The following is a 24,314-nucleotide window of genomic DNA, read 5'->3' as shown; positions in this document are numbered from 1 at the left end:
CATAGAGAAGTGTTATGAAGAGATTCGAAAGCTGAAGGGCCAGATAAGAGAAAAAGACCAGAGTAACGCCCAAGTTCAAGAGGAAGCCAGGTATTGGGAGGTGAAGAATCGCCACATGGAAACAATGCACTTCAGAAAAGACCTGCTGATTCAAGAGATCATTAAGAGGCCCACCCGTGTTGAGACCAAGAAGCTCTTTGAAGAAATGAAGACTTGGAGTGATAAGAACATTGGAGAGAGCCCCCTGTCGCTACCGCGAAAAATGGATCAGAGTCGCCACTAATATATTCATCCCATCGCGGGAAAGGAATATCAGAAACCTAACTCAGAACAAGAACAAGGTCTTTCGACCAGAGAACAGGGCACGGGAGTCGGTTACGCAAGGGGAAGGTGCTAGCACCCCTCACGCCCATCGTACTCGATGGTATCCACCTATGTTTGTTTCTATCTAAAGGGTGTATCTATGTCTAAAACCTAAATGCGAATGCATGCAAAAGAAATACGGGGAAAAGAAGGAATTATTTACAAGTGTGCTCGCTTAGGCCCCGCGACCCAATGCCTACGTATCCCTTTAAAGGAATCAGAGCGACCGTAGTTCGGCTCCATAGTTTCCATTTGTTTTGTGTTTTTTAGTTGAACAGCGGTTAAGGTCACAATCCACGATGCTCGACCTTTGGAGACTTACACGCCTATTTTTGGAAAGGACTTAACATGTTCTTAAGCGCCTAACAAGGCAAAAGAATGAACTTGGGTTTGTGTTTTTTATGTAACTACATGATGAACAAAACCCAATACAAGGTTTCGCACCACTTCGTCACTTTGTTTTAATTCGAGCCTTTATTAAGTGTTTTAAATGTTTTTGGTTGAGTATTTTTTAAGGGGATTTACTTTGCGATTAGAATCACATAAAAATGTATAATGATCGAGAAGCAGATTAGAGAATGAATCCCACTCACTTCTATCCCATTATATAATGTTCAAGAAACAGATTAGGGAATGAATCCCACTCATTTCTATCCCATTAATTAATGTTTGAGAAACAGATTAGGGAATGAATCCCACTCATTTCTCTCCCATTAAGTAGTGACCGAGAAACAGATAAGGGAATGAATCCCACTCATTTCTATGTCACTAAGTGATTGAGAAACAGATTAGGGAATGAATCCCACTCATTTCTCTATCACTTTCTTAATGTGATTCGCCTCTTTATTTATTAGTGTTTTAAAGTTGAAAAGAAAAAGAAATGAACAAAAGGGAACTAACCTATTCTCTAATCTAAGTTATTCTATTCTACCAATGGCTCTAAGGTCAAAGATAACTATCCTAACCTATCTCAATTCCTCTTAACAAAGAAGGAAGAGTCTAAGGGAACATGGCAAAAGAATGGAGTTACAACTCCAAAAAGATGAGAAGAGAGGGCAGTAGCAAACCAAGGAAATAAGTGTCCTAAATCAAACACAAAAGCCATATGGCACTATACGAAAATATTCACAAAGGGTTACCAAAGTATCGCTTGAATCGCTACTTAACAATTAGTGAACAAACATCAATTAACCGAAACAAAAAGCAAATGAAAACATGAACAAAGCTTAAAGTCAGTAGCAATTAGTTCATTTATAGGTCCAAGACCTTATACCAATCTATGTTAGTCAATTAACTTGAAACAAACGAAGTTCTAACAAAACTATACAAAACTAGGTCAAAACTAGTTAATAGAATTCAAATTAGGAGTGAAGTTAGAAGAATGCAATCAAATGATGGAAGTCAGTAGCTAATGACCTCTAATAGGTGTCTAAACAATCATGGAATCACGTCACAAAGTCTCATACAAAATTATAGGTCATTTGGACAAGTTACGATACAATCGTTGATCAAAAGCAAGTTATTTACATGTAAGAAAGAAAAATCGAGTAAAATAAGAAAACATGACTAAAAAAAAATCAACTCCAGGTCTTAGGACCTCTAAACATCCCTACTTATATGTACAAAAAGAAACTAAGTCAATTGCATAAATGCAAAGCAAATTATAGGTCAAATTCACATGGTTATCCGTTTAGGAACGTACATAAATCGGGTATAGAAAATCTAATGAAAACCTAACCAAAACATAGAATTAGACTTTTATCTTTTTCACACAATATGGTATATGAGTCTACTGATATCACACAAAAAATGGCAATTAAATTCTACTCCTAAGGTATTAAACAAAATTAATTTGCAAAACCGATCAAACTAAAAAACACAATGAACACACTAAAGAAAATGATTTATTAAAAACAACAAACTAAGTTCTAAAAATCTAACAAAAATATCACAATTATTTACACATATTATAATATCTAAACATATTTTTATTTATTTTTTATTCAATGGGAAAAAGATTTAGTAAGCAAAAGTTGTGAGAGAAAACAAGTTTAAACAAAAATGCAACTCTGCCTAGCCAGGGGGTGTTGAAGTAATTAACAACCGAACTGAGTTCTTTACAAATGGCATATGGGCCTGATTAAGAGGGGGTGCGAGTATTAGAAGTGGCGCAAGGCCCTGTATCACTTTGGTCCACTAGTCTTTCTTATCTCATTTAATATTATTTCTTTATCTGCATGTGTATTTATTTTACTATGCTTTTCTTTTATGTATCAAAACGTGACAATGAAAATACTAGTGTTGTCAATTGGGCAACTTGAAGTTAAGTGATATAAGACAAAAAGATAAGCCAAGCCAATCATACGCCGCCACATCACCGGTCCCACCCATGCAAGCATAGAAGAATGCAGAGAAACCACGTACAACATGGGCTAATCAGGGAGCTTCTCCCTCATACTACTACACACGTGAACAGTACCATATGGTACTATTCATCGTCTTCCCCGACGAGTTCACGGTGGCGCCGGTAACGGCCAAGCTTCGAAAATAAAAAAAAGGACCACCTCTCCTCTCAAAATTTCTCTCTGATTCCGAAAATGCAATTGGTTTTAATGTTTAAACATTCTATCATCAAGAACGCAACAACACAAATGAATCGGAAAAATAATGAACTAAATAAATGAAGCACACAATCGCCACATACATACTGAGATCGAGATTCAAGAAACTCACCTGGAGAATTTCCTCGAATTGCAAGAATAAAAGGACACTTCAACTTGAATCTTCATGATGATTATATGAAGATCTTGAATCTAATCTTGACTTGCTACTATATCGGATCCATGGTGATGATGAAGTTCAATGATGGAGATGCTGACTAAACCGCGATAGTGATGATAATGATGATGATGATGAGAGAAGTTGTTGAAGCTCGGTTATGGAGGTTGTGGTAGTGGAGTTTTCTGAATGCGGTGGTTGAGAACGGTGGTTGTTACAAAGCGGTGGGAGTTCGTTATGGTGGAGAGAGAAAGTTGATGGTGGTCGGTGATTCTTTATGGCGCTGAAGAAGATGAAGATGGTGGTTGAGGTTGTCACGAGTTTGTTGCAGTGGTTGAAGGTGATGCTATGGTGGAGATGGAGGTAGTTGTGGTGGTTGCACCATCTTGTTTTGGTGGTTAGAGGTGAGAGAAACGGTTATGGAGAGAGATGAGAGAAGAGAGGAAAATGATGAGAGGAGAGTGTGAAAACTGAGAAAAGAAAAATGCAATCGTGGCCTCCTTTGTGAAGTGTGAAGTGTTTCTTTTATATCATGAAGTGAGGGTGCATAGGTTGTATGGTGTGTTTGCCGTAGCGTGACTTTTCTCCCTTTTCTTTCCACGCATGCAGTATTGTGTTGAAAACTTCTCAAAATATTGCTTGCATCCATATGGAAAGTGAACTCCCCGGCCATATCATGAATAGCCAGAACTCTGCTATGCACTCAGCATCATTTTTTGACGAGTCACCAACTTCTTACTCGCATAACTCTTAACGCGCAACTCGAATGGAGAGACTTCTAACTACGCAATTGTAGTACTCCATGAGTAGAACAATGTCACTCTTTACCTCCTTCTAAAATAAAGCCCTGATTCGCATGAAAAGTAGGCTCAAAGCTGGTTGCTCAGCTATTCTCAGAATTTCCAGAATTTCTCTAAATGTAGAGATTTCTCTCACTTCGAACCATGAACTTCTCCCTTTTCTATCTTCTGATTCAAGCCTCTTTTGGAAAAATTTACAACTTCAAACTTGTAGATTTCCATGAGAGGATTAATTCTGTAGTTGGAAATATTTGGAATTGATGACTGGATCACTGCTCAAATTACCCTTGAAGTCAGGCCTCTGACTGATATGAAAGTTACTCAATATTTCTAAGTGTCCCATTTTCCTTTTTTCTTCGTAGAGAGAGAGTGAGATGAGGGCATGTCGTTCTCAATGAGAATGAAGTTCCATGGGATTTTCTCTTGACAAATGGTGTTGTCCTTATCCACTTATGATGAGCTGGCGGTGTGCTTTTCCTCTCTCCAACGATATTGAAAAGATACTCATGCATGTCAATTGTGGTGATACCTTTTGGAGTTTTATGCATGCTGAATTTTTGTTCTAAACTTTTCTTACCTTATTTGCATGGCTTTTTGTAATATTATTTTTTTTGAATTCATGCATGGTAGTAAAATTTTGTGTGGCTATGTGTACAGTGATAAGCATACACATGGTGTAGTATCATTTCTCTCATTCTCATGCCATGATAAACTCTCTTTTATTTTTCTTAATTTTTATGGTGATGGGCCTTAATTGGTACAAGCAAGTTGGTATAATGGGCCAAACACACAAGGTGACTTTGCATTTAACCATGATAGAAAATGCACTCCACAAATATTATGTGACTCCAAATGAAGAAAGTCAAACTTGATCACACTTTAATTTCGCCTTTTTTCACAACTTTCTTAGTTCATGATGACATATTTTGATTAATTCTCCTCAAATATCGCAACTGCCAATACCAACCACAATTTTGACCAAAGCATTGAAAAGTCAATCATCGACTTTATTGCTCTAGATGAAATTCCAGAACCATAACCCTCAAATTCAACTTCAATAATCTATCAACCAATGAAGTCATTGAAGCATCTCAACATGGACTCCCTGTCACCTCACACCCTAAAACCACCTCTTGATTAAAACGTTGACCAAAAACTCAATTGCATTGACTTTGGTCAAAAACCCTGATTTCAGAAGGATGTGAATGAAATGTCTCACACATCAATTTCAGACCTGACTTTCCCTTTAACCAGAGCGTTCTCAATTTCCACTTCTTTTTATCAGTTTCTTGGAATGATGGCAATGAAAATGAATGGATATATGAATGAAGGACCTATATGAGGTATGCATATGAATGTGATGGGAAATCCAACTGGATATAAATAAATGGGCAAATTTTGGGGTGCAACAGCTGCCCCTATTCAATCTTCTTGAACCCGAATGTACGAGCGATACAAGTTCTGGACATGAGAGGGATAAGTGGATTGAATACCCGAAAGTACCATCAAAATTTGCATTCTGTGGTAGCGCAAAGAGTGTTGAATAGTATCAAAGGTGGACCAGACAAGTTGCTAACCTTAGTTAGACTTTGAAAAGATTGCTATCCTTAGATAGACTTGAAAAGGAGAGTGCTAACCGTAGTTAGACTTGAAGAAGAGGTGACACCACCGTAGCGTGACTCCACAAAGAAGAACCATCCTTAGACGACTCAACCAAATTGCTAACCTTAGTTAGACTTTGAAAAGAAGACACAACCGTAGCGTGACTCCACAAAGAAGAACCATCCTTAGACGACTCAACCAAATTGCTAACCTTAGTTAGACTTTGAAAGGAAGACACAACCGTAGCGTGACTCCGTAAGGAAGAACCATCCTTAGACGACTCAACCAAATTGCTAACCTTAGTTAGACTTTGAAAAGAAGACACAACCGTAGCGTGACTCCACAAGGAAGAACCATCCTTAGACGACTCAACCAAATTGCTAACCTTAGTTAGACTTTGAAAAGAAGACACAACCGTAGCGTGACTCCACAAGGAAGAACCATCCTTGGACGACTCAACCAAATTGCTAACCTTAGTTAGACTTTGAAAAGAGGGTGCTAACCGTAGCTAGACCTTAGAAAAAGAGGGTACTAACCTTAGTTAGACTTTAGAAAAAAGGAGGTGCTAACCTTAGTTAGACTTTAGAAAAAGGAGGTGCTAACCTTAGTTAGACTTTAGAAAAAGGAGGTGCTAACCTTAGTTAGACTTTAGAAAAAGGAGGTGCTAACCTTAGTTAGGCTTTAGAAAAAGGAGGTGCTAACCTTAGTTAGGCTTTAGAAAAAGGAGGTGCTAACCTTAGTTAGACTTTATTGAACACGGCAAGTGGAAAACTGACCAATGAAACACGATCTTAACGAGGACTAACTTTGCATTCAATCCACCTTGGAGGAAGAGGACAAGACTTCTTCTGGGAATATATTATTTTGTGCCTTTTGAGCACACACAAACTTGGCTTATGCATTGATGCATGTTTGAATTTTTTCATGGCGTAATGCTCCATGTTCATGGAAATGCTACGCTTTTTGTTGATGCAATGCGAATGCAATGATTACTATATGTAGAGATAATGAGGGCCCTTTAAAGAATATTCCAGTGACTTGTCAATCGAACTTCGTCTCTGACCTCGGGAGAGGTAAACACCAGGGAGAACCCCTTAGTGTTAAGAACTCTGTGGGGTGCCAATAAACATTGGACTTTTAACTTGCAGGATATACTTCTGATTGTTGACTTGAAGAATAATTTCTGACTTCTCACCATGTGCCATAGCTCGGAGAATTTGTAGCTTGAGGAGATTCCTTCAATTTACCATATTGGGGATGAGAACCCTAATGAGGAACCATTGTTAAGAGGGTTGGAACACTCCGAGGAGAGATAAACTCCTATACTGGGGAGAGAACAAATTTCAAGGAGAAATAAACTCCTATGCTCGGGGAGAGAACATATTTCCAGGAGAAATAAACTCCTATGCTCTGGGGGAGACTTTTCAAGGAGAAATAAACTCCTATGCTTGGGAAATGAATCGAACTCTTAGGAGAAATAAACTCCTATGCTTGGGGAGAGAGTACCTTGCTGGGGAAAAGCATTGTGATACTTCTCCACTATATGATGGCCAACCGCACCTTACAGATGAATGACAATTTCTTTAATATAAACCAAACGAGTATGCCCCAGGCTGCCTGACTTGTGAAGATATCTGATTTAACGCAGAAGCTTGCCTCGAAAGGATCCTTACACCACAATTACTTAAGAAAATTCTGCCCCAGCATATCCAAGTGTTTGAAATGTTCTTTCTTTTGATCAACGGATCCTCGAAGAGATTTTTTTCGAATCTCGACGTAACTTCCCCAGATTGAGTGAGTTTGAGAGATTCCTCGACGTCACTACTTCAGATTGATTGAAATCAAGAGAGAGATTCCTCGACTTGATTAACCCTGATTGGTCAAATTTGAGATGTCAAACCTTGACTTGCTTGCCCCAGATAGGATGAACTCACGAGAGAGATTCCTCGTCGTGACTGCCCCTGATTATGTACATCTTATCATGATCCTCAAGTCTACTTTCTTCGAAGTCAACCAAACTGTGGAAGCACCTCTATCATGCTCAATGGAGTCTTCAAACTCTTCCCCTCGGGGTACTTAATCGAAATGCATCTACTCCACCGAGTACTCAAACTTCTCCCCTTAGGGTAATCGATCAAAGAAGGTATAAACTGATTATGCTCAATGGAGTCTTTAGGCAACATGCCCCTTGATATATTAGTCTTTGGAATGATTTCTTTTTACTCTGAGGAGTTCTCAAGTCTCTTTTACTTTGACATGATCAAGCTCTTCATGGATTCTCACAATGGAAACTTTCTTGATGTTTAAGCAAATGTTTAGTATGCAAAAGAATGTTAATTCTAAGAATGATAATTCTAATGCAAAGCCTATGCTAGTCTTGAAGTTTAAAAACTTTTTATGCAATGAGGTGGCCACCCCTTGTGAATGAAATGTAAGGCAGGCATACAATACCGATATAGTTATATTATGCTTCATTGAGAGTCAGTTAAATGTTATCTCATGGGAGTGCATTTTTAAAATAAACCCTACTTCAATTAGGACTTTTAAGGGTTGTAACTTGGCCGGGTTCACGGTTTTCAGAAACAAAGGATTTTTAGGCTCAAAATTATTTGGTACCCACCCCCTTCATGATGTTCTCCACTCTTAAGTTCAATTAACTCAACATAAGTGCTCATCCCTCACAAGGAATTTTAAGATGGTTGAGGAATCAATGAGGTTTTTTCGGACATGGCAGTCGCTCACCTTTTATTCTTTTGATTTATTGTCACACGACTTTGTTCTTGCTTTATTTTCACCATCATTTTTTCTTTCTATTGCCATATTCTTTTCTTTATCCTTTTTCTTTTCTTTTTTTTTTTTTTTGCAATATTTTTCCTTTCTTGAACAAGTCGTGTGACCTCGCATTGTCTTTGATTCGTTGGAAGTGATTGCGACTGCCTCATTCCATGATTAATGAAGAATTACCATTGTGGCATCATCATCTTTTGTCCTCTTGGTAGGTGAAGGATAACCATTACGGTTTTGACTTTCCTCAACCTTTTGAAGGATAACCATTGTTGTATCCTTAGATGCGTATCATTTGTGAGTTTTGAACACTTGATCGAGTTAAATGAACACTACCCTGCCCCAGGGTTAAATTTAAGGGTTTTTTCTGAACAGAAAAGAAACTCCTACTTCAAGGCTCAAAGGGGTTAACGAGGGTCTATCTCCCTTATATCTCCGGTGTTTGGGGATTTGAAACAATGCCTGTACATCATCAGCAGGGTTTTATTCAAAAACACATAATTAGGTATTTTGCATTTTTTCATCATTCTCCCTCTGCTCGTTGCCTAAGCAAGAGATTAGTAAAAGTTGGTATCGTAATGCCAAAACACACTTTTTTTAGTGAAAACGAATGGATTACTTCAAGACAAACATAAACAATGCATTATGATTTTCATTCAGAAATTAACAAATTTTTACATGCTAGAAATGCTTAAACAAACAATGAAACGTTACAAATGAGAATGCAATAAAGAACTAAATGAATGCCCTTGTTGAGGAGACTTGACTCCGTCTGGACTTATTGCTCTTGAATGCTTTTTTCAGTTTTGATACCCCATTGAGACTTCAACTTGTGCATAGGACCTCTTGGAGTGGATTGTGGTTATTCCGAAATCAACGAGGACTTGAATTCTGCCTTTGAATGTCCTACCACCTTCAGTTGAATGGCTAGGTGCCCCAGCGTGGTAGCCACTTAACATTATCATATGTTTCTTCCACATACTTTAGATTACTTCCCAAAAGAAGGTTCCAACGAAGGCGTACAAGAGTGGTGAATTTTTGCCTTACTTTAGGGATTCGAGCAATGCAAATGATGCAATACTCAAGATAGACAATGTCTTGCTTATCCCTCGATCGGGAGCCCCAAATATAGATGCTAGAATAGTAATCACCATTATAAATGGAAGAAGATAGTATGATCATCACACTCAGGAGAGCTACGTGTGGTAAGGAAGGCCCAAAACACCAACTGGAATACCAACAATCAAGGATATAACTGAGTACAAGGCCTTGAAATTACATCACTTCGTTTCCCATATTGTTTCTGTCTCATATTCTTTCTTTCTCTGTCGACGATCAAATGTCACTGAGAAGAAAATTTCGGGAAGAGATGACTCATGATATGAAGCAAAAGCTTGAGAATGTGAAATGTCTTCGTAGAACCCTCCTGATTATCACATGGAAAAATATTCTGACGAAGTTGCACAAGAATTTGTAGTGCTTTAAGGGATTCGAGCATGCGAATGGTGCAATGCTCAAGATAGACAATGTCTTGCTTATCCCTCGATCGGGAGCCCCAAATAACTTCCACATGTGTACAAGAGATGATTACCACTTTGGCTTCAATATCCAAACCATTTGGAATGAGAGTAAGTCACCCTTGCATTTTTTTTGACATCAGGCGCTAGGCGCAAACCAACAATATCTAAATCAGCGGAGTCACGACTTTTTATGGCTTCCAAACTTTCCTCCAAGAGGTGGAACCTTTTTGTTACTTTCAGTACTCGGAAACTTGAAGACTTCAATGATGTGAACTCTCCTTACCAAGAATAGGAATCTCAACATTACTTCAGACATACTGATTCAAAAGACCTTCTCTTGAGGTGAGATTAACATTGCATTTGGCCTCTGAGGAACTTGTCTCAATTCTTCTTGTCAAAGAGAAAAGGCTTGAATAACCTCCATACACTGATTCATGTCAACCCCCATTTTTGTCCTCATTTTAGTCAAGACATCACGGAGTTGTTCCATTATTAAAATTTGAGCACGTAGCGGTGAGAAGTCAATTTGTCGTTGAAATCCAAATTTGTATAGAAAGGGCCCTCATAAGCTTCTGATAGAACCATGAAATGCATGATTTTATGAATGCATGTTTCATTTACAAGGGATCCTAAAGTCCTTTCACACACTTTTTGTTTCTCTTTTATTCTTTTTTTTTTTTTTTTGCATATAGTATCTTTTCTTTTTTCTTTTCCATCTTTTCTGTTTTTCAACTTTTTTCCGTTTCCCTTTTTTTTTTTTTTGGAAATAGACTTTAGAATCCCCCACAAATGAAGTGGATAGAGTGATAATGTTATGCAATGCAAAACATGGGATCAAGGTCCATATAACCTTAGTAACCACTGTACAATCCTTTGAATAACTGATATAGGTCAGATGTCATGAGATCAAAGGTCCGACACCTTTTTGAATACCAGGAGAACCAATAGTCACCAACAGAATATGAATAGTCACCAACGGTACCTGTCATGTATATCCCACCCCACTCACAGGTGAATCTAGGTCAAGGTAGGTCAAAAGGTCTCCAGCGTTAACAACTCTCCTGAAACACCATCATTGTTGCAAATACATGCCAACAACGGTATCCCATTCGAGTCTCGGCTGGTCGTGGGTCTCATGATCGCAATCAACAGAACCTGACATTCTGTTGGCGTCATGACTATCCACTCTATCCTAGGTATCCTATGTGTCAACTCTGGCCTGGGTATTGGGCCTTTTACCTCATAGAACATCCCACCCAACCTGCAAAACAGAACAGAAGACCCCAAGGAACACAGAATATAATCCATATGCATGATGTGCAAACAGAAATAAACATGATATGCAAGCAAAAAAGTAAACATGTAAACATATATACAAGGTATAGACATAAAAACAAATAAACACCCAGTAAATAAACAAACAAACGCAGGCTAGGATCGACTCACTAAGGATGGACCAGCAACAGGTCTAGCAACATCCCCAGCAGAGTCGCCAGCTGTCGCTACCGCGAAAAATGGATCAGAGTCGCCACTAATATATTCATCCCATCGCGGGAAAGGAATATCAGAAACCTAACTCAGAACAAGAACAAGGTCTTTCGACCAGAGAACAGGGCACGGGAGTCGGTTACGCAAGGGGAAGGTGCTAGCACCCCTCACGCCCATCGTACTCGATGGTATCCACCTATGTTTGTTTCTATCTAAAGGGTGTATCTATGTCTAAAACCTAAATGCGAATGCATGCAAAAGAAATACGGGGAAAAGAAGGAATTATTTACAAGTGTGCTCGCTTAGGCCCCGCGACCCAATGCCTACGTATCCCTTTAAAGGAATCAGAGCGACCGTAGTTCGGCTCCATAGTTTCCATTTGTTTTGTGTTTTTTAGTTGAACAGCGGTTAAGGTCACAATCCACGATGCTCGACCTTTGGAGACTTACACGCCTATTTTTGGAAAGGACTTAACATGTTCTTAAGCGCCTAACAAGGCAAAAGAATGAACTTGGGTTTGTGTTTTTTATGTAACTACATGATGAACAAAACCCAATACAAGGTTTCGCACCACTTCGTCACTTTGTTTTAATTCGAGCCTTTATTAAGTGTTTTAAATGTTTTTGGTTGAGTATTTTTTAAGGGGATTTACTTTGCGATTAGAATCACATAAAAATGTATAATGATCGAGAAGCAGATTAGAGAATGAATCCCACTCACTTCTATCCCATTATATAATGTTCAAGAAACAGATTAGGGAATGAATCCCACTCATTTCTATCCCATTAATTAATGTTTGAGAAACAGATTAGGGAATGAATCCCACTCATTTCTCTCCCATTAAGTAGTGACCGAGAAACAGATAAGGGAATGAATCCCACTCATTTCTATGTCACTAAGTGATTGAGAAACAGATTAGGGAATGAATCCCACTCATTTCTCTATCACTTTCTTAATGTGATTCGCCTCTTTATTTATTAGTGTTTTAAAGTTGAAAAGAAAAAGAAATGAACAAAAGGGAACTAACCTATTCTCTAATCTAAGTTATTCTATTCTACCAATGGCTCTAAGGTCAAAGATAACTATCCTAACCTATCTCAATTCCTCTTAACAAAGAAGGAAGAGTCTAAGGGAACATGGCAAAAGAATGGAGTTACAACTCCAAAAAGATGAGAAGAGAGGGCAGTAGCAAACCAAGGAAATAAGTGTCCTAAATCAAACACAAAAGCCATATGGCACTATACGAAAATATTCACAAAGGGTTACCAAAGTATCGCTTGAATCGCTACTTAACAATTAGTGAACAAACATCAATTAACCGAAACAAAAAGCAAATGAAAACATGAACAAAGCTTAAAGTCAGTAGCAATTAGTTCATTTATAGGTCCAAGACCTTATACCAATCTATGTTAGTCAATTAACTTGAAACAAACGAAGTTCTAACAAAACTATACAAAACTAGGTCAAAACTAGTTAATAGAATTCAAATTAGGAGTGAAGTTAGAAGAATGCAATCAAATGATGGAAGTCAGTAGCTAATGACCTCTAATAGGTGTCTAAACAATCATGGAATCACGTCACAAAGTCTCATACAAAATTATAGGTCATTTGGACAAGTTACGATACAATCGTTGATCAAAAGCAAGTTATTTACATGTAAGAAAGAAAAATCGAGTAAAATAAGAAAACATGACTAAAAAAAAATCAACTCCAGGTCTTAGGACCTCTAAACATCCCTACTTATATGTACAAAAAGAAACTAAGTCAATTGCATAAATGCAAAGCAAATTATAGGTCAAATTCACATGGTTATCCGTTTAGGAACGTACATAAATCGGGTATAGAAAATCTAATGAAAACCTAACCAAAACATAGAATTAGACTTTTATCTTTTTCACACAATATGGTATATGAGTCTACTGATATCACACAAAAAATGGCAATTAAATTCTACTCCTAAGGTATTAAACAAAATTAATTTGCAAAACCGATCAAACTAAAAAACACAATGAACACACTAAAGAAAATGATTTATTAAAAACAACAAACTAAGTTCTAAAAATCTAACAAAAATATCACAATTATTTACACATATTATAATATCTAAACATATTTTTATTTATTTTTTATTCAATGGGAAAAAGATTTAGTAAGCAAAAGTTGTGAGAGAAAACAAGTTTAAACAAAAATGCAACTCTGCCTAGCCAGGGGGTGTTGAAGTAATTAACAACCGAACTGAGTTCTTTACAAATGGCATATGGGCCTGATTAAGAGGGGGTGCGAGTATTAGAAGTGGCGCAAGGCCCTGTATCACTTTGGTCCACTAGTCTTTCTTATCTCATTTAATATTATTTCTTTATCTGCATGTGTATTTATTTTACTATGCTTTTCTTTTATGTATCAAAACGTGACAATGAAAATACTAGTGTTGTCAATTGGGCAACTTGAAGTTAAGTGATATAAGACAAAAAGATAAGCCAAGCCAATCATACGCCGCCACATCACCGGTCCCACCCATGCAAGCATAGAAGAATGCAGAGAAACCACGTACAACATGGGCTAATCAGGGAGCTTCTCCCTCATACTACTACACACGTGAACAGTACCATATGGTACTATTCATCGTCTTCCCCGACGAGTTCACGGTGGCGCCGGTAACGGCCAAGCTTCGAAAATAAAAAAAAGGACCACCTCTCCTCTCAAAATTTCTCTCTGATTCCGAAAATGCAATTGGTTTTAATGTTTAAACATTCTATCATCAAGAACGCAACAACACAAATGAATCGGAAAAATAATGAACTAAATAAATGAAGCACACAATCGCCACATACATACTGAGATCGAGATTCAAGAAACTCACCTGGAGAATTTCCTCGAATTGCAAGAATAAAAGGACACTTCAACTTGAATCTTCATGATGATTATATGAAGATCTTGAATCTAATCTTGACTTGCTACTATATCGGATCCATGGTGATGATGAAGTTCAATGATGGAGATGCTGACTAAACCGCGATAGTGATGATAATGATGATGATGATGAGAGAAGTTGTTGAAGCTCGGTTATGGAGGTTGTGGTAGTGGAGTTTTCTGAATGCGGTGGTTGAGAACGGTGGTTGTTACAAAGCGGTGGGAGTTCGTTATGGTGGAGAGAGAAAGTTGATGGTGGTCGGTGATTCTTTATGGCGCTGAAGAAGATGAAGATGGTGGTTGAGGTTGTCACGAGTTTGTTGCAGTGGTTGAAGGTGATGCTATGGTGGAGATGGAGGTAGTTGTGGTGGTTGCACCATCTTGTTTTGGTGGTTAGAGGTGAGAGAAACGGTTATGGAGAGAGATGAGAGAAGAGAGGAAAATGATGAGAGGAGAGTGTGAAAACTGAGAAAAGAAAAATGCAATCGTGGCCTCCTTTGTGAAGTGTGAAGTGTTTCTTTTATATCATGAAGTGAGGGTGCATAGGTTGTATGGTGTGTTTGCCGTAGCGTGACTTTTCTCCCTTTTCTTTCCACGCATGCAGTATTGTGTTGAAAACTTCTCAAAATATTGCTTGCATCCATATGGAAAGTGAACTCCCCGGCCATATCATGAATAGCCAGAACTCTGCTATGCACTCAGCATCATTTTTTGACGAGTCACCAACTTCTTACTCGCATAACTCTTAACGCGCAACTCGAATGGAGAGACTTCTAACTACGCAATTGTAGTACTCCATGAGTAGAACAATGTCACTCTTTACCTCCTTCTAAAATAAAGCCCTGATTCGCATGAAAAGTAGGCTCAAAGCTGGTTGCTCAGCTATTCTCAGAATTTCCAGAATTTCTCTAAATGTAGAGATTTCTCTCACTTCGAACCATGAACTTCTCCCTTTTCTATCTTCTGATTCAAGCCTCTTTTGGAAAAATTTACAACTTCAAACTTGTAGATTTCCATGAGAGGATTAATTCTGTAGTTGGAAATATTTGGAATTGATGACTGGATCACTGCTCAAATTACCCTTGAAGTCAGGCCTCTGACTGATATGAAAGTTACTCAATATTTCTAAGTGTCCCATTTTCCTTTTTTCTTCGTAGAGAGAGAGTGAGATGAGGGCATGTCGTTCTCAATGAGAATGAAGTTCCATGGGATTTTCTCTTGACAAATGGTGTTGTCCTTATCCACTTATGATGAGCTGGCGGTGTGCTTTTCCTCTCTCCAACGATATTGAAAAGATACTCATGCATGTCAATTGTGGTGATACCTTTTGGAGTTTTATGCATGCTGAATTTTTGTTCTAAACTTTTCTTACCTTATTTGCATGGCTTTTTGTAATATTATTTTTTTTGAATTCATGCATGGTAGTAAAATTTTGTGTGGCTATGTGTACAGTGATAAGCATACACATGGTGTAGTATCATTTCTCTCATTCTCATGCCATGATAAACTCTCTTTTATTTTTCTTAATTTTTATGGTGATGGGCCTTAATTGGTACAAGCAAGTTGGTATAATGGGCCAAACACACAAGGTGACTTTGCATTTAACCATGATAGAAAATGCACTCCACAAATATTATGTGACTCCAAATGAAGAAAGTCAAACTTGATCACACTTTAATTTCGCCTTTTTTCACAACTTTCTTAGTTCATGATGACATATTTTGATTAATTCTCCTCAAATATCGCAACTGCCAATACCAACCACAATTTTGACCAAAGCATTGAAAAGTCAATCATCGACTTTATTGCTCTAGATGAAATTCCAGAACCATAACCCTCAAATTCAACTTCAATAATCTATCAACCAATGAAGTCATTGAAGCATCTCAACATGGACTCCCTGTCACCTCACACCCTAAAACCACCTCTTGATTAAAACGTTGACCAAAAACTCAATTGCATTGACTTTGGTCAAAAACCCTGATTTCAGAAGGATGTGAATGAAATGTCTCACACATCAATTTCAGACCTGACTTTCCCTTTAACCAGAGCGTTCTCAATTTCCACTTCTTTTTATCAGTTTCTTGGAATGATGGCAATGAAAATGAATGGATATATGAATGAAGGACCTATATGAGGTATGCATATGAATGTGATGGGAAATCCAACTGGATATAAATAAATGGGCAAATTTTGGGGTGCAACACCCCCTCCGTCATGTGAATATGGAGGACCCTGCTTAATTCTGATTTTGTTGTGAATCACCACCAGACCTGTTGGATGGGATTCCTGATTTTATTTCTGTATTTGTTGGCTCATGGGAGCAGAATATTTTGTACTTCAAGAACTTGGTTGCAGAATTAATCAATTATGTTTGCTTATCTTGGTTGTGCTTATCTTGGTTATGCTTCACTATTTCCTCCGTTATCTTGCGTTGTTGGTTTGAGGCAAAGCTAAAAAGTCTTGAAAATAATAAAACATGCACACATGCACCCATGCACTCATATCATACTGCATTTTCAGGTTTTTATCAGATTCTAATTGGGGTCCCTTCCAACTTCAGATTTCTTTTCCGACGACGAAGCTGACTTTCTTACATCCTTACCGCACCAGAAACAACGAGAAAAGAATCATGGACCAGTTTGAACAGAATCAAGCTGCCCTCCGTAGGGATGTGGATATTATGGGAGACAGAATGACTCAACTCATGGAGACCCTTCATGCCGTCGTTCAAGGACAGGACGAACTCAGGAAAAGTGTTGCTAGTTTGATCAAAGAGGCTCCTACCACTTCTGGAGTACCAAAACCTGGGGAGGGTCCTGATGGTGGTATACCTAAGTTGGTGGATGATCATCGTGACGTTATCGACCTCGACCAAGATCTTACCACTGAGTTGACCGAGACTGCTAAGATGTACCAGGCTCTTGAAGAACGTCTTAAGGCTGTTGAGGTTGCTAAAACTTCAAGTTTCAACACTGCTGCTTTGTGCTTGGTACCTGGGATTGTTATTCCCCCAAAATTTAAGGTACCAGATTTTGATAAGTACAAGGGAGTTACCTGCCCAGAGACTCACGTTCGTTCCTACTGCCGTAAGATGGCCGCTCACGCTGAGAACGAACCTCTGCTTATGCATTTCTTCCAGGACAGTCTCACTGGAGCCCCGTTAGAGTGGTATATGAAGCTCGAGAGGTCTAATGTTAGTACTTGGGGAGAACTTGTTGATGCCTTCTTGAAACAATACCACTACAATACTGCTATGGCTCCTAGCCGTGCACAGCTGCAAAATATGTCACAGAAATCTGAAGAGTCTTTTAAGGAATACGCCCAGAGGTGGCGTGAACTTGCTGCTCGAGTCCAACCCCCTTTATTGGACCGAGAGTTGATTGATCTGTTTATGGGAACTCTGAAAGGGTCGTATCTTCAGCACATGGTTAGTAATACTTCTCCTTCCTTTTCGGATGTGGTCATCATTGGTGAAAGGGTTGAGAACTGTGTCAAAGCTGGTACCATTCAAGGTGTTACTAGTCCTAGCAACTCAAGTGGTAATGGTAAGAAGCCATATTCTGGGTTTGTGAAGAAGAAAGAAGGTGAGACTAGCACCGCCTCTGTTGACCAAGGCCGAGCCCCTGTATGCTCTGCTGTTCCACCTCCTTATTACCCAATGCCTTATATTGTTCCTGGCCCATACGTCCCTCAAGCATATGCTGCTGCTCTCCCACAGCCATGGGCGGCACCTCAACAGCCATTCATCCCACAACAACAAGTTGCTGCTCCTCAGAATCGTCAGCAAAATCCTAGGCCTCAAGGTCAAAGGGGCCCACAAAGGACAAGGTACCAAGATAGGCGTATAGATCCGGTTCCGATGTCGTATGCTCAACTTCTTCCTCAGTTACTCGCTGGTCAGTTGGTACAACTACGTGAACTTGGTCCTCCGCCTAGTCCTCTTCCTCCCGGTTATGATGTTAATGCTCGTTGTGAATTTCATTCAGGGGCTCCAGGCCATACAATTGAAAAGTGTAGAGCATTCAAATTAAAGGTTCAGGATCTCCTTGACGACAAGCTTATCTCATTCACTCCTACTGGTCCTAATGTGCAGAATAATCCTATGCCTCCTCACACAGGTGCGACCAATGCTGTTGAATTGTGGGATGAACAGATCTTGGTAACTGATGTTAATGAGGTCAAGATGCCGCTTGCGATTGTCAGAGAACACCTCGTGCAACAAAAGATTTTGTGTGAGCTACATGACTTTTGTTTACAATGTTCTTCTAATCCGGAGGAATGTGCTAGATTAAGAGAGAAAATTCAAAAACTGATGGATGAAGGCGTTCTTAGAGTGGAAAGGGTTGTTCCTGGTGAAGATGTGGCCACTTTAGAGATCCCTTACTATCCTGCTGAAGTATCAAAGACTCAGGGCACTTCTTTGGTCATTCCTGCTCCGAGTACTCCTTTGGTTATTCAAGCTCCGAGAACTCCGTTGGTTGATCCGCTGTCGCACGCGGGTCAAAAACGAGTTAATTGTAAAACTGTAGTAACGACGGTAACGGTAACTCGAGTATCGTCTCTCAAGGATTCTTGAATTATTATTAACTAATTAAAATACGATTTGGGGGGGTTTAAGTTTCGATTAAACAAAAAAAAGTGATTATGAAAAAGTGATTATCAAATAAGCTGAAAAGTCGAATTACTGATTCGGTTCCTATCTATCATCGATTAAGCAATATTAATCTCCTAAGCGGATAATCTATTCCTATTCGACTACAAACTCAGTGACAAACGCTAAAGAGTATTGTACGATGTATAATCCTAATATCCGAATTAAGCAAACGGAGTTAAGCCTCACGAATTAAGCAAACGTGATAAATCATACACGGTAACGAATTAAGCAAACGGTAACGTGATTATTTGTTAGGATCATACAATCAATCGAATTGAATCAAAATACTCTATGAAATTCGAATTAAGCATTCAAGAACATAGAACAAAATTGAAAGGAATAAACACTAGATTAAAATTAAAATAATCTCAAGGTCGGAACCTGAATACAGCAATTCGACAGGAAAGGATTAGTTCGCCATGGATCAATTCGTACAAGCTTGATTTTTTTCGTGAATGGAAGATAATTCAACAGTAACCGCGGCTGCCTAACCTAAGTCAAAGCCACGACCCGTTTTACAATCCAACTGGGTCAAACATACGACCCAGGCCCAAAACCAATTAACCCGAAACTTAACTAAAGCTAGTGCAGCAACTTCAACGCATATTCTGGCCCTTCTACAGTCCGATTCTGACTTTGACTCAAACATAAGAATTGTAGCTCTTTCTCTTAGCTTTCCGGCGATTATTAGAACGCCTCAATCGGACTCCTGAAACTCCAGATATGATCGTTTCCGTGCAGACTGTTATTGCTGAAAAATTAATACGAAAAACAAATAAGTGCAAAAATAAAATAAAATATAAAAACATATTAAAACATAAAAATAAATAAAACAAACCGACTAAATACTTGAGTACAAACATGGAAGAACGTGCATTAAAATGCACTGATCAAATTCCCCCACACTTGAACTTTTGCACTCCGAGCAAAATGAAAAGAAAGCAGAAATACATCAACAGTTACTCATCCTAGGCTACAAATCTTCTTCGGGTAAGTTTGCATTGACAGGTACTAATCTTGCACACTAAGGACATCGTAAGAACACTAACCACAGATATGCAGACATAAGGCTCCTAAATACACAAACCAATTCAAATCATATTATTATACCATAGCCTAACTTACTCATCCTTTTTGCTCTTTTTCATTCAGGCGCAATCACATTAAGCCCGTTATCTCCACACACTTATAGCAGGACAACCGGTTAGTGACTCTGATCCTTTTGCACGGGGTTCCGGTACTTGCGTGGCATAACCCTTTGCTTACTCAGATGTAGTTGCGGGGGATCGGACCGTAATCCTCCCTACCAAGTTCAGCACCAGAAACCGCTGAACCAACTAACAAAGAGTTTTGAAAACTTTTTTTTTGAAGATTACACAACCGTTGGGTTAAGTGACCGGGTGAGGATCACCAAACTTAGAAGGTGTATTACCTTTTTCTTTTCTCTTTTTTTTTTCTTTTCTTTTCGGAACATTCACTTATATTCATCGGCTTCCTGCGTAAAGTGTGTGAGAGATGGTGCCGACTGCTGAAATAAACTACTCAAGAGCTGTCAAAGAATGAGAAATTAAGGCTAAAACATAATAACAAATTCAAATCAATTTCCGTATGCAGGAGACTTACGGTGTTAGAACGATACCGATCTTGTGAATTTTTCCCAAGTCTCCGCAAACCCGACTCAAATCAGTGTGTAGCCTAAAACTTTCAAGAAGATGCATTTTTTATTGAAATTAAACAAAATACTAACACACAAAAAAAACAAATAAAACACACAATTTCCTCCCCCACACTTAAACTAAGCATTGTCCTCAATGAAAAGACATTACTAATAAAGTAGAGAGAAGGAAAGAAGGACTCCCTGATCAAGTTGCAGTGTAGTCAGGTGCTTCTAAAGAAAGCTCCTCTATGCTGACATCTTCAGGCACCGGACTTTCATGGAATAACTTCAGCCGCTGCCCGTTAACCTTGAAGACTTTGTCAGTACCTGCACTTTTTATTTCTACTGCACCATGAGGGAAAACATTAGTAACAACAAAGGGGCCAATCCATTTGGATCGAAGTTTCCCAGCCATTAGCTTAAGGCGGGAGTTAAACAGTAAAACCTGTTGGCCCACAGAAAATTCCTTCCTAGAAATCATTTTATCATGGAAGTGCTTAGTTTTTTCTTTATAAATCCTAGAGCTCTCATAAGCCTCTAATCTAAGCTCTTCCAACTGTTGCAATTGGAGTTTTCTTTCAATACCTGCTTGTTGCATCTCCAAATTACAACTCTTCACCGCCCAAAAAGCACGGTGTTCTATCTCAACAGGAAGGTGACACGCCTTACCAAAAACAAGTCGATAAGGAGACATCCCAATGGGTGTCTTGAAAGCTGTCCTTTAAGCCCAAAGTGCGTCTTCTAGACGACGGCTCCAGTCTTTCCTGTTTGGCTGCACCATTTTCTCTAAAACCTGTTTGATCTCCCTGTTTGAGATCTCAGCTTGCCCATTAGTCTGTGGGTGATATGCAGTAGAGACTCTGTGCACAACTCCATACTTCCGGAGTAAGGCTTCCATGGTGCGGTTACAGAAATGAGTGCCTTGGTCACTTATGATAGCTCGCGGTATTCCAAACCTGCAAAAGATATTAGACCTGACAAACTCTGCAACAACTTTAGAATCATTAGTCCTAGTGGGGATAGCTTCCACCCACTTTGAAACATAGTCAACAGCAAGCAAAATGTAAAGGAAACCAAATGATACAGGAAAAGGACCCATGAAATCAATTCCCCATACATCAAATACCTCACAGAAAAGCATAGGCTGCTGAGGCATTTCACTCTTGCGAGTGATGTTTGTACCTGCTATCTGGCACTCTTTACAAGTGCGATAAATCTCAAAAGCATCCTTAAAAATAGTTGGCCAATAGAAGCCTGAATCAAGGACTTTTCTTGCAGTCCTTTGAGGACCGAAATGTCCGCCGACTTGAGATGCATGAGAAAATTTTAAAATAGATTCAATCTCATTGTCGGGGACACATCTCCTGATTACCTGATCACTACCAAACTTCCATAGATATGGATCATCCCAAACATAATATTTGGCATCACTCTTGAGCTTGTGAACCTGTGATCTAGATGCACCTGTAGGAAAAACACCAGCAACAAGAAAATTAACAATGTCAGCAAACCAAGGTGTAATCCCGTGCAAAAGAAACAACTGCTCATCAGGAAAGTCATCCTGAATAGGAAAAGGGTCTTCATCTCTCTCTATCCTGCTCAAGTGGTCAGCCACTAAGTTCTCAGCTCCACTTTTGTCTTTAATCTCGACATTAAACTCTTGGAGCAGCAACATCCACCGAATTAATCTTGGTTTTGCATCCGGCTTCTTCAGCAAGTACTTTAAAGCTGCATGGTCAGTAAAAACAACAACCTTGGAACCTAGCAAATAAGATCTGAATTTGTCAAGAGCAAAAACAATAGCTAGAAGTTCTTTTTCAGTGGTAGTGTAATTAGACTGTGCAGAATCTAAAGTCCTAGAAGCATAGTAAATAACATGGGCAGCCTTGTCAACTCTTTGTGCAAGGACAGCCCCAACTGCCTAATTGGAAGCATCACACATAAGCTCAAAAGGAAGTGTCCAATCAGGGGGCTGAATGATGGGAGCAGAGGTCAATGCTTTCTTCAAGAAGTCAAACGCTTGTTTGCATTTGTCATCAAAATCAAAAGTGACGTCATTCTTCAACAAGTTCGACAGCGGAAGAGCTATCTTGCTGAAATCCTTGATGAAACGCCTGTAAAAACCTGCATGACCAAGAAAAGAACGAATCTCGCGAATGCAAGAAGGGTAAGGCAGTGTAGAAATCACATCAATCTTAGCAGGGTCAACATAAATTCCTTTTTCAGAAATAATATGACCAAGAACAATTCCCTGCTCAACCATAAAATGACACTTTTCATAATTCAACACAAGGTTAGTCTCGATGCATCTTTCTAAAATCAAGCTTAAACTGTTCAAGCATGCATCAAAAGAAGAACCATAAACAGTAAAGTCATCCATAAACACTTCCATGCAATTTTCAATAAAATCAGAGAAAATACTCATCATGCATCGTTGGAAAGTGCCAGGAGCATTGCAGAGGCCAAAAGGCATCTTCCTGTAAGCAAATGTACCGAATGGGCACGTGAAAGTGGTCTTTTCTTGATCTTCAGGTGCAATATGAATCTGAAAGTAACCTGAAAAACCATCAAGAAAACAATAATGTGATTTACCAGCTAGCCGTTCAAGCATCTGGTCAATGAACGGCAAAGGAAACTGATCCTTTCTAGTAGCCTGGTTCAGTCTCCTGTAATCAATACAAACTCTCCAGCTGTTCTGGACTCTAGTGGGAACAAGTTCATTCTTTTCATTTTTTACCACTGTGAGTCCAGATTTCTTAGGTACAACCTGCACTGGACTTACCCACTTACTGTCAGAGATAGGATAAATGATACCTGCTTGCAAGAGTTTGGTTACCTCTTTCTTTACAACATCAAGAATCAAAGGATTAAGCCTCCTTTGGGGCTGCCTTACTGTTTTCGCTCCATCCTCAAGTAAAATCCTGTGCATGCACATCGAAGGACTAATACCTGGAAGGTCGGCTAATGTCCACCCGATTGCTTTCTTGTGCCTCTTCAATACCTGCAAAAGTCTGTCTTCTTGATTTAAATCAAGGTTAGAAGAGATAATAACAGGAAGTTTTTCATTATGCTCCAAGTAAGCATATTTCAGGTTCCCAGGGAGCTCTTTTAGCTCTAAGGACGGGGGTTGAATGATGGATGGAAGGCTTGGGGCAGCCGGGATGTCAAGAGCATCGACGGCAAGAACAGCCTCATCGGTAACAACTTCACCTGTAGGAAATGTATCAGGCTGCAAGGAAGCATCAATCTCAGCACAAAGGACACAAACGTTAGTGTCAGTGCAGTCAGGACATGAATAATCATCATCAAAATCAGAGAGAGATGGAAAATCAAATGCAAATAATTCAGAATAACTCTCATCAACTAGTTCAGAAATCAACTCAATGTTAAAAACCGAATGCTCCTCCACAGGGTGTTTCATGGCATCGAAGATATTAAATTTTGCGACGATGTCACCAAATTCCATGGACATGGTTCCATCATCAACATCAACTTTTGTCTTCGCCGTTTTCATGAACGGTCTTCCTAAGATGATGGGAGCTCTGCTTGACTTAGTCTCTCCTTCCATGTCCAGAATGTAAAAATCTGCAGGAAAAATTAAATCGTTAACTTGAACGAGGACGTCTTCCACTATGCCGGTGGGACGTGCATTGCTCCTGTTCGCCAGTTGAACGATTAAACCTGTATGCTGCATGGGACCAAGGCAAAGGTTATTATAAATAGAAGTAGGCATAACATTAATGCCCGCTCCTAAA

Source organism: Vicia villosa, linkage group LG5 (assembly GCF_029867415.1).
Source record: "Vicia villosa cultivar HV-30 ecotype Madison, WI linkage group LG5, Vvil1.0, whole genome shotgun sequence".
Lineage (NCBI taxonomy): Eukaryota > Viridiplantae > Streptophyta > Magnoliopsida > Fabales > Fabaceae > Vicia > Vicia villosa.
Note: the sequence above shows the minus strand (reverse complement) of the source record.